Source organism: Rhipicephalus sanguineus, chromosome 2 (genome assembly GCF_013339695.2).
Source record: "Rhipicephalus sanguineus isolate Rsan-2018 chromosome 2, BIME_Rsan_1.4, whole genome shotgun sequence".
In the NCBI taxonomy this organism is placed as follows: domain Eukaryota; kingdom Metazoa; phylum Arthropoda; class Arachnida; order Ixodida; family Ixodidae; genus Rhipicephalus; species Rhipicephalus sanguineus.
In genome coordinates this window covers 18731495-18745125 of record NC_051177.1, presented here as the reverse complement: position 1 = coordinate 18745125, position 13631 = coordinate 18731495, and the positions used below count along the sequence as shown (strand labels likewise).

The 13631-nt window shown below is 49.2% G+C and overlaps 1 long non-coding RNA gene across 1 annotated transcript in view; it reads left to right on the top strand.

Annotated features, from left to right (window-relative positions):
- LOC119382475 (uncharacterized) overlaps positions 1-13631 on the top strand; it is a 101689-nt gene that overhangs the window by 67527 nt on the left and 20531 nt on the right. The gene's annotated exons all lie outside the window — the stretch shown is intronic.

Sequence of the window (13631 nt, the reverse complement as noted above, 5' to 3'; positions counted from 1 at the left end):
ATATGATAATGATAGAGGCCTAGTGGAGGGCTCCAAAAATTTTGACCACGTAATGTTGTAAAACTTAAATATAAGCACACGGGCACCGAACTGCGGCCGCCGCGACCTACGGGTTAGCAGTCAAGCACCATAACCACTAGACCACCGCTGCAGGTAACCCCTAATAGCTATGAGAATTAGGCATTTTAGGTAAGACCACAGAAAATTCAGTGCCTATACGTAAAATAGCGTAAACCGACCCGTTGAGACGCTCATGAGAAAAACGGAGCATTTTGTGTAACAGTGTTTCTCCAATCCCTTTGCTAACGTCTTTGAGGTGGCTCCTAATAATTTACGTTATTATAATGAAAACTCAATTTCGCAATTTTATCAAGCAGTAAGCAGAATTTTTGTTACTGTATACTCCAAGCACGCGCACATTATTATATGTTTGTTCTCAATATCGCCTTGACATAACAGTAAACTTAAGCAGAATAGAAGTCTGTAAACAGTATAGCAGAAATAATGCAGACAGCTAAAAGTAAGAATCAAGCAGAGAGCTTACCTTGCCAGCACGTTAAACACATATTGCCGTAAGCAGACCCGAAAAAAGCAATACAGAGACATATGTAATGTATGGGATGGAAAAGGAGAGCTTAGAAAGAACTTGTGCTCACAATCGAATAATGATTTTCAAGACTCATCGAATAAAAGAAAAAGAGACGTATGCCAAGATAGCTTCTGTTAAGTGAATGCTTGTTCTGTTAAATCCATAATCAGTACCGGTGGTGCTATAGCTGTTCGAATCTTGTTTGCATATAAGTCAATCTCATTGCATGCAAGTCAAACTTGCATCGACGAGGTTCTTCAAACCACCGATGTGTGAAAGACACGAGACGCAAAGCAATCCCTTTTCTTGCATTCTTCAGACTTCGTAACGAAGCACATCGCAAGAGAAACTTCGATAACGATACTACAGCGGCATTAAAATTTGTGCAAAGGACACCGCATGCATTGGAGTACGTGGTACAGGACAGTGGCTAAGTGCCAAGTGCCATAGCACTGACACAACTAAAAAAAAAAAAAAAGAAACCGTGAAAACAAAATGTCCTCTGGGCGTAGACGTTCGCGCGTTTGTCTGTCGAGACGACGCGAGCGCCACCACGTGACTCTGCTCCTTCAGTAGGACGCTCAAAGCTGGAAAACTGCCCTAGCTGGAAAACTCTCGCGGAAAGATAAAATAATGTCATTGTCTTTAGTTTTAACCTGGTGCCTTAGTGGGAAGAGTATCGGATTGAGAAGCGGAGTTCAACCAACGTTTATTGTTTCGCACCGTGCTGTTGCGATCGCACTATCTTGTATCTTAAGATACACGATACATTCTTGAATGTGTCGGAAATGCAGATACTGATACACGTCTTGCGAGACGTGTATCGCGATACATATACAAGATACCCAAGAGAGAGAGAGAGAGAGAAATGTAATGCGGAAAGGCGGGGAGGTTAACCAGAAAACATATCTGGTTTGCTACCCTGCACTGGGGAAGGGGTAAGGGGAGACAGAAAAGTAAGAAAGAGAGGGATGGGATCGGGAGGGAGGGAAGCACACACACACACACACACACACACACACACACACACACACACACACACACACACACACACACACACACACGCACACGCACACGCACACACACACACAGAGGAGTGTCACAGTCGTTCAACGAGGCGGGTCGCTCGCAGAAACTTCATCTGCGCCTTCGTTGCTTTCTGGCGTGAAACTCGATCTTTCCGACATTCCAAGATTGACTGCTCAGAAAGCGGCTGGTCGTCGAGGCGAGCAAACATTGCTGAGAGGGACTGTCTCTCAGAGTTGTACCGAGGGCACTGACATAAAATGTGTTCAATGGTTTCGTCATTGCCGCAATGGTCGCATGCAGCGCTGTCTGTCATTCCGATGCGGCACGCAAAGAGTATATAAGATAGTATCGAAGATACGTGTATCTTCGATACTGCCCAGCACTGCCTGTCTGAGCCATATGGATAGATAGACCACGTTAGACCACGTAGGCCTCTTTCTCGTACCTCGGGAATAATGTTGCCATAATTACACCCTATCCATCTATATCTTTCTTTAAACGTGCCACCGCTTTCCTACGTACTCTTATACAGTTACACTGCCACGCTAACCTCAGTGACGACAAACTTCAGTTAAACGTAGTGGACTACAGTTACTGCCAATTGCAGTTGGCAACTGTTACACTGGAATAGTCGTCCTCGGTTTTCGGATTTGAAGCAGGTCATGTGACACCCAGCTTCACGAATAAAAATATAAACATTTAGCTACTTCTCACAAATATACTGACAAATAAAATGTATTTATTTTAACATAAATACTTCCTGTTTGCATGTACATTCTCCGAGCGTATTGCATTAAGTATTTTGACAACGAGCGAAGTCACCTTGCGGTCGGTGCGAACGCCAAGACAATCCGTTGTCTGGTACGTTTAATGTCGCCGTGGGTGGTGCGGGATTTGTTTTGCCGGACTGTTTCGCGTATCAGCGTCTTTGTAGTTGAGACAGATCAGTTGATGTGCTTTTGGGAAGCGGTTTCGGCCTCCGTTGGAGCCACGCTGCCTAGGACCGCCGACATCCATGGGTGCCGCCATTTTGTTCGTTAGCTGCGTTAACTGAGGTGGTCAGCCTCAGTTTTTAGCAACCACAGATGGCGGGATAACTGCAGTTAGGCTTTCCGTCTAACTGGATGTAACTACGGTTAGCGGGAACTGAGGTTCATCGTAACTGAGGTTAGCGTGCCCGCGTAACTGCGGTGTTACTGACAAATTAGATTGTGTGTCGTATATAGAAATGACGTCTTTTCTCGAACGGATTCCATATAGGAGCTTGTCGGTATAGCCAATCGCAGTGCACAATCGCTGTCTCCGTGCTTTCTTGTATAACATTCCCAGAGGGCTTGTTGTTGAAGCGCCACTTCCAGCAGGAGGAGCATGTAGCGCGGTCTTCTTTGTGTCGTTTCCACAATGCAGACGAGAGCACGGGAGAGAGGACACCAGACGACTGAATGCGCCGTTGCATGGTCCAGGGTAAGGCGATAGAGGTGCCCAAGCGGTTCTAAGAAGAGCGCCGTGAAAGGCGGCGGGCCTTCCTCACAAAGGGAGCAAGGCGGCCTTGCTGCAGGTTTTGCTGGCCGAGCCCTTGTAGCGGCCTCAGCGTAACAGAGATTCGGGCGCACTCCTTCCGGGTTCCACTGCCCGATGATTTGCCGTTGTGCGTCCTTCGGTTTTCCTATGGGAATGTTGCATTGTCAAAATTCTCTAGCATTCGGAGCGGTTTGGCAGCCGCGCGAAGATAAGGGGATTTGTGCATGAAGCTGATCAGCTAAGCCCCGTTCCAGATAACCGAAGCGCGACAGCCAATTGCCTCCGCAACCAAGGAAAAAGTCCAGCTGATGAGCCGGATGGCGGAGTCACCGGCCTTGCGGCTCATGTCGTCAGTCTAGAGATAGCGCCCGTTAGTGTAGGTAGCCACTGTAGTGCAGGCTCATATTCATCCAGATTTGAGGCGGCAGTGCCGCTGACTTCTAAAGTTGTGCGGTCAGCAGTAAAGTTACCTTTTCCTTCCCCCGTTTGTGAACATGTGTGTCCCGAAGTAAACGACCATATGCATGCTTACTGCGTGCGCTGACCGCATAGTCTGTAGGACTTGCATTTCTGCGGAACTGAAAGAATCGCAACGGTGCAGTGCCTTGAATATCGATGACACATCAGGAGCTACGATGCTTCTGTACGACGTTGCGTTGTAAAGAACGCGCGAGAGCATCAGATGCTACTCTTTGCCCGTGAGGTGCGGAAATTGAGGCGATTTTATAACAGTGGTAGCGGGGGCGAGGTCAACTAATTTTTCTCGCGAGTCTTGGCAGCACTTTTCGACGCACCTGTACAGGCACGGACTTGCTCCGCTTTCGAAGAAGCGCCGCCCAGGGTCACTTCCGACAGGTACATTGTATTCAAATGATATCTGGGTGGTTCGCCAAGGGCCCGGCGACACCTGAGCGGGCGGACGATCGTCGGGCTCGCTTGCCTGTGGGCCACGCCTTTGCAGGTGCGGCACACAATGGAGCCGCGGCTTTTCGTCAAACCGCGCGCGTCTCAAAAGGGAGAAGCAACAATGCAACTTGACCAGTGGCAGTGGGTTCTGCCTGCGTTAGGTTGGCGGGCGGCTTGTTTGGTCGGCTCCCCGGCGGCGTATTGGCTTTCCTGATTCTTGTCTGCTAGGCTATCCTCGCTGTATTGATAGCTCCACGCTCACTGCCTGTACGTCTGAACGTGCGTCCACGTTCGAGAGTACAGCCGACCTTGAGTGGTACAGCCGAACAAGTCCCGGATCTCCTGCTGCGATACCAATGATGGCCCTGTGCGCTTTCTGCGCGGACAAGACGCCGTGCAGTTTTATCGGGTGTGTGCATCACTGCCTTCGAAGAGTGTCGATCTCATTCACTTCTGATCCACGCTGCGCTTCTCTTCTGCTGAGTGCTGGCTGATGAACAACAATGCGCGTTCACCGTTTGATTGAATTGTCCCTTTTACTTGACTTTATTTGCTCAACTGCCTGCATAATCACGTCATCCGGTTGGACGTGACAGTCACATTCGCACGCCTCAAAATCTGCTCGGTTCAGACATACAGTGCGAGACCCCACGCTGCGTCTTATATCGTGTTTATTCAGTACCATCCTTGTCGAATGACACCGAAGGAAAACGCTGTTCAGATTGATGAAGCTTGCCGCCAAAACCTCAGCGCCGATACGCCATTGTGACGACAGGGACGTCACGGTAGCCTCTTCTCGCAGTTGGCTCTCTGTGGCAGTGTAGTTGCTCGCAAAATTATTTGAAATAAAAACATATATATATATATATATGGAAAGAACAAGGTGTTTGACTCACAAGTGAACAGAAGCCTTATTTGACGTTTCAGCCTGGGCCCACGGCCGAAACGTCAACGTCAAGTCATTCAGACGAAGGCCGGTCCCACGGCCCAAACCTTAAGAAACCATTATGTTTTTCGACGTGTGTCTTCTTTTTTATTATTATTTGCCGGCGTCCAAGAAGCTATTCACTGCAGTTATATTGCAGCAGTGCTATTGATTGTTTGTTGTAACTTCGGAACTTTCTTTGTTGTAAGCAGCGCGCGTACTCTTTACGGACACTTGACTGGCAGCGAATATACCTTAAAATGTTTCTATGCGCTACACAGAGTTGCATGCTGCAGCGCTTTGTGGGAAGCACCGCGGGCTGATCTTCCGAAATCAGCCATCGCCTTAATGCGCCACAATCGCGAGGCGTGTGCGGCGCAGCCCTGTCGCGACTCGGCGAACAATGAGGCCAAGACCGGCACGGCAGCAGGTGGTAATGCTGCATGCCCGTGACACACCTTGCATTCCGTCTCCGCGCTTCGCGACCTCCTGCGGCAAGGGTTGGTTCGGCTCCTGTCCATCTCGGGCGTAATTTGATCGACTGGCCCGACAGAGTCTGCAGGGATATCGCCTGGCACTTCAATAGTGCCGTCTCTGTTGCACTTTGAGCGAGCGAAAAAGGTGTTTATCGAGTTAGTTCACCAGGGCAAACTTGCTGCAACTTTCGTAGTGAAGAATCATTTCAAGGCAAAAATCCATTTATCTCCATCACATGCTTCATTATACCACGGCCTCATTATGTCCACGAACCTTTGAACCATTTCAACACGAATTGTTGACGTCTCGACAATGCTCACAAGCGTGCACATTCCTTTTCGCTCATTCATCACTCCTTGGAGTAACTTAATAAACATCGGTGCTTGCTGTGAGAACGCTGATTCGTTTGTACGCCACATCCAATTTGCTTCAGTCGCATCGTGAAATTTTATCTTTTGCTCGTTATTACGGAAGATAATGTGTTCCTCTAATAAACAAAACCTGTTCATATACCCACTTCTGGGACGGCCACGATGCGCCCGCAGCACGTTAAAAAAAGCACGTGTCTTCTCGTTCATGCATGTACCGAAAAAGATAAGACGCTAGGCAATGTAGCTAATAAACTCAGAGACTGTGGCACATTCGAACTTCGAGCGCCATTAATTATCGGAATGGAGGTGTCAGCGTTTATTGCCCGTTCCAGCGTTGCACGAGACGGTTTGCTCTCTGGACCGATGCGGAAGCAGATATTTAGATCACGCTGTGAGCCATCGTTCTATCACAGCAGTCTCAAACACGCGGCCCGCGGCTTCACACGGAATAAAGTTTTGTGACTTTGCGAAATAGTACTCGCATTATTTTCTCGCCTATTGCAATTAATAGGTGGTGCAGCGGTTACGGTGCTCGGCTGCTGACCCGAAGGTCGCGGGTTCGATCCCGGCCGCGACGGTCGCATTTCGATGGAGGCGAAATGCTAGAGGCCCGTGTACTGTGCGATGTCAGTGCACGTTAAAGAACACAGATGGTCGAAATTGCCGGGGCCCTCCGCTACAGCGTCCCTCATAATCAGGGTTCCCAGGTTTAAACGACAAAAAATAGCCAGAAAATTACTAAAACTAGCCAAAAAGTAGCCAACTTGAGCCAGGTGCAGTAAAAGTAGCCAAAAGTAGCCAAGCATGTGTGAAAACCGCTTCCACATTTTTATTTCAATGGCTAAATGCAAAAGCTTTACGGCGAAAATGTAAATATGTGCCGCACGAACACTGCAACATCACAATTCCTGAGATTCCAATATAAATTGTTGAATTTAGAAATCATTTCATGTATGATGACGCACTGTTCGGGCTGTTGAAAACATTATTCTCTTCACGCGTCTTGCATGAATTTCCTTGAAATGACTAGAAGTTGCGATAACGAAAATGAGTCTGCGGCATGATGAGTGCGCTCAAAATCACAGTTGCTTGCATTGAAGCATAAATTGTAGCCACTTTCGCAATAATTTCTTCCGTGATCACGAATACAGAGTCGCAGTCCTTACCTAAGCCTAAGAAATGATACAAGCAGTTCGCCGGATATTCTAGAAGGATTGATTGTTGGGCGAGTTGGTACGACGTTCTAAAGGGAGCCCTAAAAAACCAGGACACAAGAGGCAAAGGCAGCAACACAAGCGCGTTCACTAAGAACTGTTGTTATGAGCGCTTGTGTTGACGCCTTTGCCTCTTGTGTCTTGCATGGTTTTTTCAGTGCTCGTTTGAAATGTCGGATATCTGATTTCTAATGTCGATGAGTGCATAGTGCCCTAGTTGCAGAACGCCTTGGATTCCTGCTCACTTCCAATTGTGGTTTAAAGCCGCGTTCCGCAATGGGTAATCTGCAAAATGAGTCCCCATGCAACACTTCTCGCTGAGCCCCATTCAGTTATCCAAAAGCACTTTTTTTTGCGTGTGCGCGAGGCCTGCTTGAGTGGCAGGTTATGAACGTGCAGTTTTTTTATATTTATGTTATGACCACCACCTTTACGGCTACTTAGGCCACTGCGCCATCATTTTAATTAAGGTTCATTATCTGAGTAATCAAAATGTCAAATTAAATTTTCGGAGTTGGAAGCACGTTTTTACTGCCATGTTTTGGCACCATATACTCGAACACCAGCGGCTGCGACTTCACCAGTTGTCGATAATTTTGCTCAAATCGAGGGAACTAGAAAGTAGTCAAAAAGGAGCCAAGTAGCCAAGACGATTTTTCTGTTGCCTGCGGCCTAAAAAAAAACAGCCAAAATGGCGCAAAGTAGTCAAACCTGGCAACGCTGCTTATAATCATATCGTGGTTTTGGGACCTTGTACGCAGATATTGTTATTATTATTGCGATTAATAGCGCTTTGTTCGGGTAAACAGAGACGGGACTGTTCTCAAGCATATTATTTTTTTCGTGAAGCACCCCATGAGTTGAAACATCACCGTGGAACGGAAACTCTATAGAATGGGCGGCCAGATTTTAGTTATTGTGGAAATCAGTATCGTTATGTTTTTGGAAGCTTGACGTAAATCCCCTTAAGAAATGACCAGTGTTGTACGGAACGGCGTTCCAAGGAACGACGTTCCAGGAACTAGTTCCTTTTTGGGGGAACGGGGGAACGCCACCGTTCCATTTAGTATCGGTGGAACTGTAACGGTAACTCGTTACGTTTACATTGGAACGGCAGAGGGAACGGCGTTCCTTCTGTAAACGTTCCTCGACATTGAACAGGCTCACGAACGCAGCAAATCGTGCAGAACAGAGCGGATGGGCGACCGCGTGAGGCGCAAGAATATAACGCTCGCCTGTCACTTGACTATGCTGCATCTTGATTTTCACATTAAGCGCAGGGAAGGGCGCAGGGAAGCGCACGATACCAATACCGACCATGTGCGGGAGGAACAGCAGATTTTTTTCTTTTTGTGTGAGCCAGTGTGACAGCAATCAAGGGCCGTTCTGGAGTGTATAGACACACCTTGCAGAAAATTTACTTGACATTCGAGACTCATCGAAACCCATTGCAAAGCCGCTGCCAGGAAACGGCGCGCTATTTTTTTTACCTAGGTTACTTTTTGTTCGGCCAACTCGAACAATATGTGTGTGCGTGCGTGCGTGTGGGTGAGAGTATGTGTGCCTGTATGTGCGTGTGCGTGGGGGGGGGGGTGGCTGCAGTGGCGCCTGGAATACCTTCAACATGCGAGTTATCTCCGCGGCTATTGGTCGATATGTTGCTTATAGTTCAGTTTGACAGCCGCCTCACCGATAACGTCTGTCCCGCAATAAACGATATTTGTACTACATCTAGAGCTGCATTCTTGTTGCACCCACTGAGCCTGCCCTCGGCCCTACGACCTCGGTCGACTTTGTTCCTATGTGTGTACAACACGGCAGTTCCCTCAAGCGCTTTATGAAACGGCTCTTCAACATTGGCAACGAAGTGCTGACGAGAAAACAGGTTCGTCTGACGGATACCAACATCTAGATGCTAGTCTTGCTGAGTGCGAACGAGAGACTTCACTAAGTTGCGAATACGTAATCCTGGACATTATTTTCTACTCACAGTGCAATATTGAATCAGCACTTGTTAAGCGCCATGTATTGTTCCTTTCGATGCCGTTTCCTGTGCAAGACTTATTTATAACTTAATTATATTGATGCATGTCTGGAAATTTTTGGTTGAATATCTGAAGAGCACTATTCTGACTGCGCATTTGAAGATTAACGTAGAAATTGCCCCATGTGTTGCACTTGTGATAGACGAGCACGAAATTGTAGTTTAGTGTGGCCGGGGGTCTAAAAAAAATTCGTCTAGGAGCGTTTCTTTAGATCCCTATTATCTACATATAACCTGCTTCCGGCGATGTCAAATTAGTAAAATATGTGTAGCTTGATGTGAGAATTATAATGCTGACCTAACTTCGCCTCAGGATTATCCGGCAGTGACCGGCACTATATTTTCAATAAAAATTCAAATGTAACGTTAATGTAACGACACGTTCCAATATTCGAAATGTAACTGGAACGAGTTCCTTTCTCATTAGAGGAACTTGTAACGGGAACTCGTTCCAATATTGGGAAGGAACGAGCTTACGTTCCTGTTTTAGAGGAACGTGTACAACACTGGGAATGACCCATATATGTGGTATGGGAAAGGCGTTCTTTCAAATGGCAACGTTAGGTGATATTTTGTTCAAACTCTCTTGGCCCCGCACTTTAGCACTGGCAGGCTATATATACAAAGCTAGGGTGATCTGGTTTCATCGAACACTTTAGGATACTCGCAAAGTTTTCAGTGCATCATCCATATAGTGTTCTTTTAAAGTGACAGTGTACTTATGATTCAGCGTTGGGGTCACTGCCACTTGTACCATTGTTGTGTACCTATAACCAGAAGGAATTGCCAAAAGTCCTTCTCGGAGATTGATGGCATGTTTGCGACGCGTCGATAATCCCGTCAGCGCGCGTTATTAACCTGTTAGGTGACAGTGGACCGATTATTTTCACTTCTGAAATGTGCGTCGCTAACCGTGACCGTTAACTCCCTGCCGCGAATTGCTCCATGGAAGCCTTTTGCTGTCCGTCGACCTCTCGCTCCAGGTGCGGCGAAGCTGCTCGCCCCTTTGCGCCGAATGCTGCTCGAGGCTCGTAGGTTTCACTGCTTTGATGGACTCTCCTGTCGACGCAACGGGGATGCACCGACGCGTTCGTTCGCCTTATATTACTCGCTCTCCTTAGTGCGCTCCACTGGCACGCAGTCCGTGTGCTATTTTTTCGCGGCTACTGCCCGCCTTGCTGGCGACCTCCCCGCAGCTCTCTGCACCACGCATGAGTGACCATTTACGCTATAGCTATTTAGCCATTTCACCGGCGCACGTGAACTGCGCGCGTGCTCTGCTACACGTGTTGTGTCTCGATTTTCTTTTTACTGCATGTATTTCTTTTTGCCGCGGCATAGTTTCGAGGCACATCTTTCGCGCCGTCGTGCTTTCCCTCCGAGGTTTAGCTTTTCAATAAGTTGCCTAATGATGATCGCCCGAGCGGTGCTCCCATCCAACCCGCTTCCCGTGCGTATGGCTTACCCCGTGCATGCGTGTGTACTCGAGCAACCTCCTCTCCGTCGGATGGAGAAGGTCAAGTGTCTCTCGTTCGTTTGCGAGGCTCGCTTGGCCCCTTCTCCTCGCGTTCGGTGGTGCAGGACCACCCGCGAGTCGCGAGCCCCGAGGCGCTGTTTGCTTTAGCTTCTTCTCGCTGCTTTCTCTGAAGCGGAGCCTCGCGATGCTTCTGGACACGAGACCGGGCGAGGAGAAGAGCTTGCCGTTTGCCCCCTGCACCGCCGCCGAAGATGGGGACACGGTGTTATTATTTTTCCGGGTGGTCCGCTGCCGACGTCGCACTGGTACGCGATTGTTTTTGCTCGCCTCCGCCCTCTCTCGCCCTCCAGCGTGATAGAGCCGTATTCGACCGAGACAAAAGTGAAAGAAACAGAGACCGTTTTGTTTTTTGGGGCGCGGCTGGCGTGGAGGTCACTTTCGACGGGAGGTCCTGTTCCGGGCTCTTCTTCCTTTGCCGCTCTGCCTCGCCACACGTGCAGTAATGGATGCCCTGCGTCTCAGTCTGACCGAAGGTCCTTCATACCTTGCTTTCATGCCCATCTTGACAAACGGGTCTTGTCGCGAGCTGTTGGAAGTCGGACTTTTGCTTTTGAGCACTCTCGCCAGTCACTGTGTGTGTGTGTGTGTGTGTGTGTGTGTGTGTGTGTGTGTGTGTGTGTGTGTGTGTGTGTGTGTGTGTGAAAGAGAGAGAGAGCCTTTCGACTTTCGTAAGTTAATTTGCTTTCCTGTATTTACTTGAATTGATCCACCGTTCCTAGCATTTCTTGCATCTTAATCAGTACCTGTCCTTGTCTTTAATTTGTTTGGGACAGTTTGCTCTCAAATCGACACGACGCCTTTTAAAGCTGGCTACAGCTGGAAGAATGCAGGATAAGATTAATTGTTCTTGCAGAACTTGCACGGCATCTGTCCGTGCTTGCGGATGCTGTGCATCGTATGTATATGACATCATGTTGGCCGCTTCTACGTGATGCTATATCGGGCCAAAAGCGGTGTTCAACGCACTGCGAGAATACTAAGCAGAGCAACGGTGCTGCGAAAGCTCCGATGCTGCGCTGCCGCCCGTTCTCTTATGCGGCGGCCTTCGCTGCCCGATGGCGGCCTTGGCGAATAGCTGGGCACCGTGTATACTGGAGAGCGCATCCCGCTGGAAACTCGATAGCACCTCGCTCGTCGACGGCTGTCTGGCTAGTTCGTTCCCCTCGGCGGCCAAGCACGCGTGGCGCGCGGCTGAGTTCGTGCCTGCGCGCACTGAGCGCCGCTGCGTCAAGTGCTACGTGCCCATACACGTGGATTGCCGAGTGCGTTACGCTGCTTTCTTACGAGGCTTTCGTTGAGCGCAGCAGAGTGCAACGAGGCCGCGCATTCCAGCCGGAGGACGAACGTGTGCCTGATTGTTCGCTAAACAAGTGGCGCTGCTCGGCTTTTCTTGGACTGGGATGCGTCGGGGGGCTTGTGCTGGGCTATTTGGCGGAGGCATAATCCAGTGGCGCAACTTGGGCCAATACTTAAAAAATGAGAAGTGCGTCGGAAGCGAATTAATCCGAACGCATGCAATTCGTACTAGCCTTTATATAGCTACTCAGGTTATTTTTTTTTATTTTCCCCTTAACCAACTCATTATTTATGTTTAATTACCCAACTTTTTAATTATTGGCTGAATGCCCAAAGTGTGAACGCAGACTTGTAGAGCGGCTTGAGCAACCACCAATTGAATTGTTTCCTGTACGGCACGTCTCACGTAGTCCTTTTTTTTCCCGTTGGAAAGAAAGCGCGCGAAATATGAAACAGAAAAAAAAGGCCACATGACGGAGTGCACTGTTGTCATGCTTCTCTTAAGCGAGCAATCGGTGAACAAGGTTTGTGTTTGTATGTATCTAACTAAATACATTGTTTTGAGCTCACTATAACAGTCAGAAGTGCGTACGCTACTCTGCGGTTCGCAATTAATAGTTTTTTCTTTAATGTAACAAGTAAACAGGCAAGAACCGTGCAGGTCTGTTGATTTATGATCTCGCTTTATGAATAGTGCCTACGAACAGCCTGCAGAAAATATGCGTGTGCGTGTGAAGCGAGATTTTTCTTTTGGCCAGTTTAAAACGAGCCTTTAGCTTTTCGATTACAGCCGCTTCGTTTCCTACACAACAACGCGCTGTCCCGAAGCCCATCTTGCGAAAGCGGCTCTTCCAGCAGCTCAGTGGTCTTTTACAACGGGTGCTCGAAGCTACGCGGCTACACGTTGTTCCGAGTGCCTCGCACCCGCTGCCACGGGGCCTTAGTGCAGCGCATCTCTCATCGTGCCACCACCCCGGCAGTTGTAAAGCGGCCGCTCGGTGTTTCGACATCGACTGGCGCAAAGTTCACGCCTGCGCTGGCCGGCCGTTTCACGGCGGGAGTGCGACTTGCGGTGGGGTGTCCCCGCGCACTTCAATAAGGCTTCCCGGAACGAGGCTCATCTGTCTGCGATGGCGAGCTCGCTGGGGGGTGTCCCGGAGGCGTCAAAGGGGTTGGCCGCCGCCGCCCCGAGCGTTTCACACTCCTTCCTCGCACGTGAGGCCACCACCCGTCGAGGAGGCCCGTGTGCGCGTAATGAATGGTCTCGCCGCGTCGCCGGTGACAAGCGGCTGTTCCGGCTCGCTCTGCGTCTCCCGGAAGCCTTTTGTGTTCCCTTCAGGTTGCCCGCCTTCCGCGAGCACACTCCCGCTACAAAGACACCGTGTCGTGTGTTGTCTGTTCAGGTGGTTCCTCGGAGACTTTCCAGTTATGCTATCGTGTTTGCTGTTCGCCGTAGGCGTGCTCGAGAAAATTGTTCCCTGACGGGTGGCTCGACCCGTGCTCTTTGGCGCTCCTTTTCTGAGCGTTTCGTTTGCGAGATAAGTGGTTTTAAATCACAGCTCGGCTGTCCGGTCTGCTGCGGAGATTGGCTGAGCCGATGGTTGGTGCGGTTTGGGTAGTTTGCCTAAACGACCATCTTGGGGGTGGGGTACTCTGTTTGAAAACGCACTGGGGCTTCGGTTGCAGCGACCCAACTGGGCTTTTGCTGGGCCTGGCGCATGC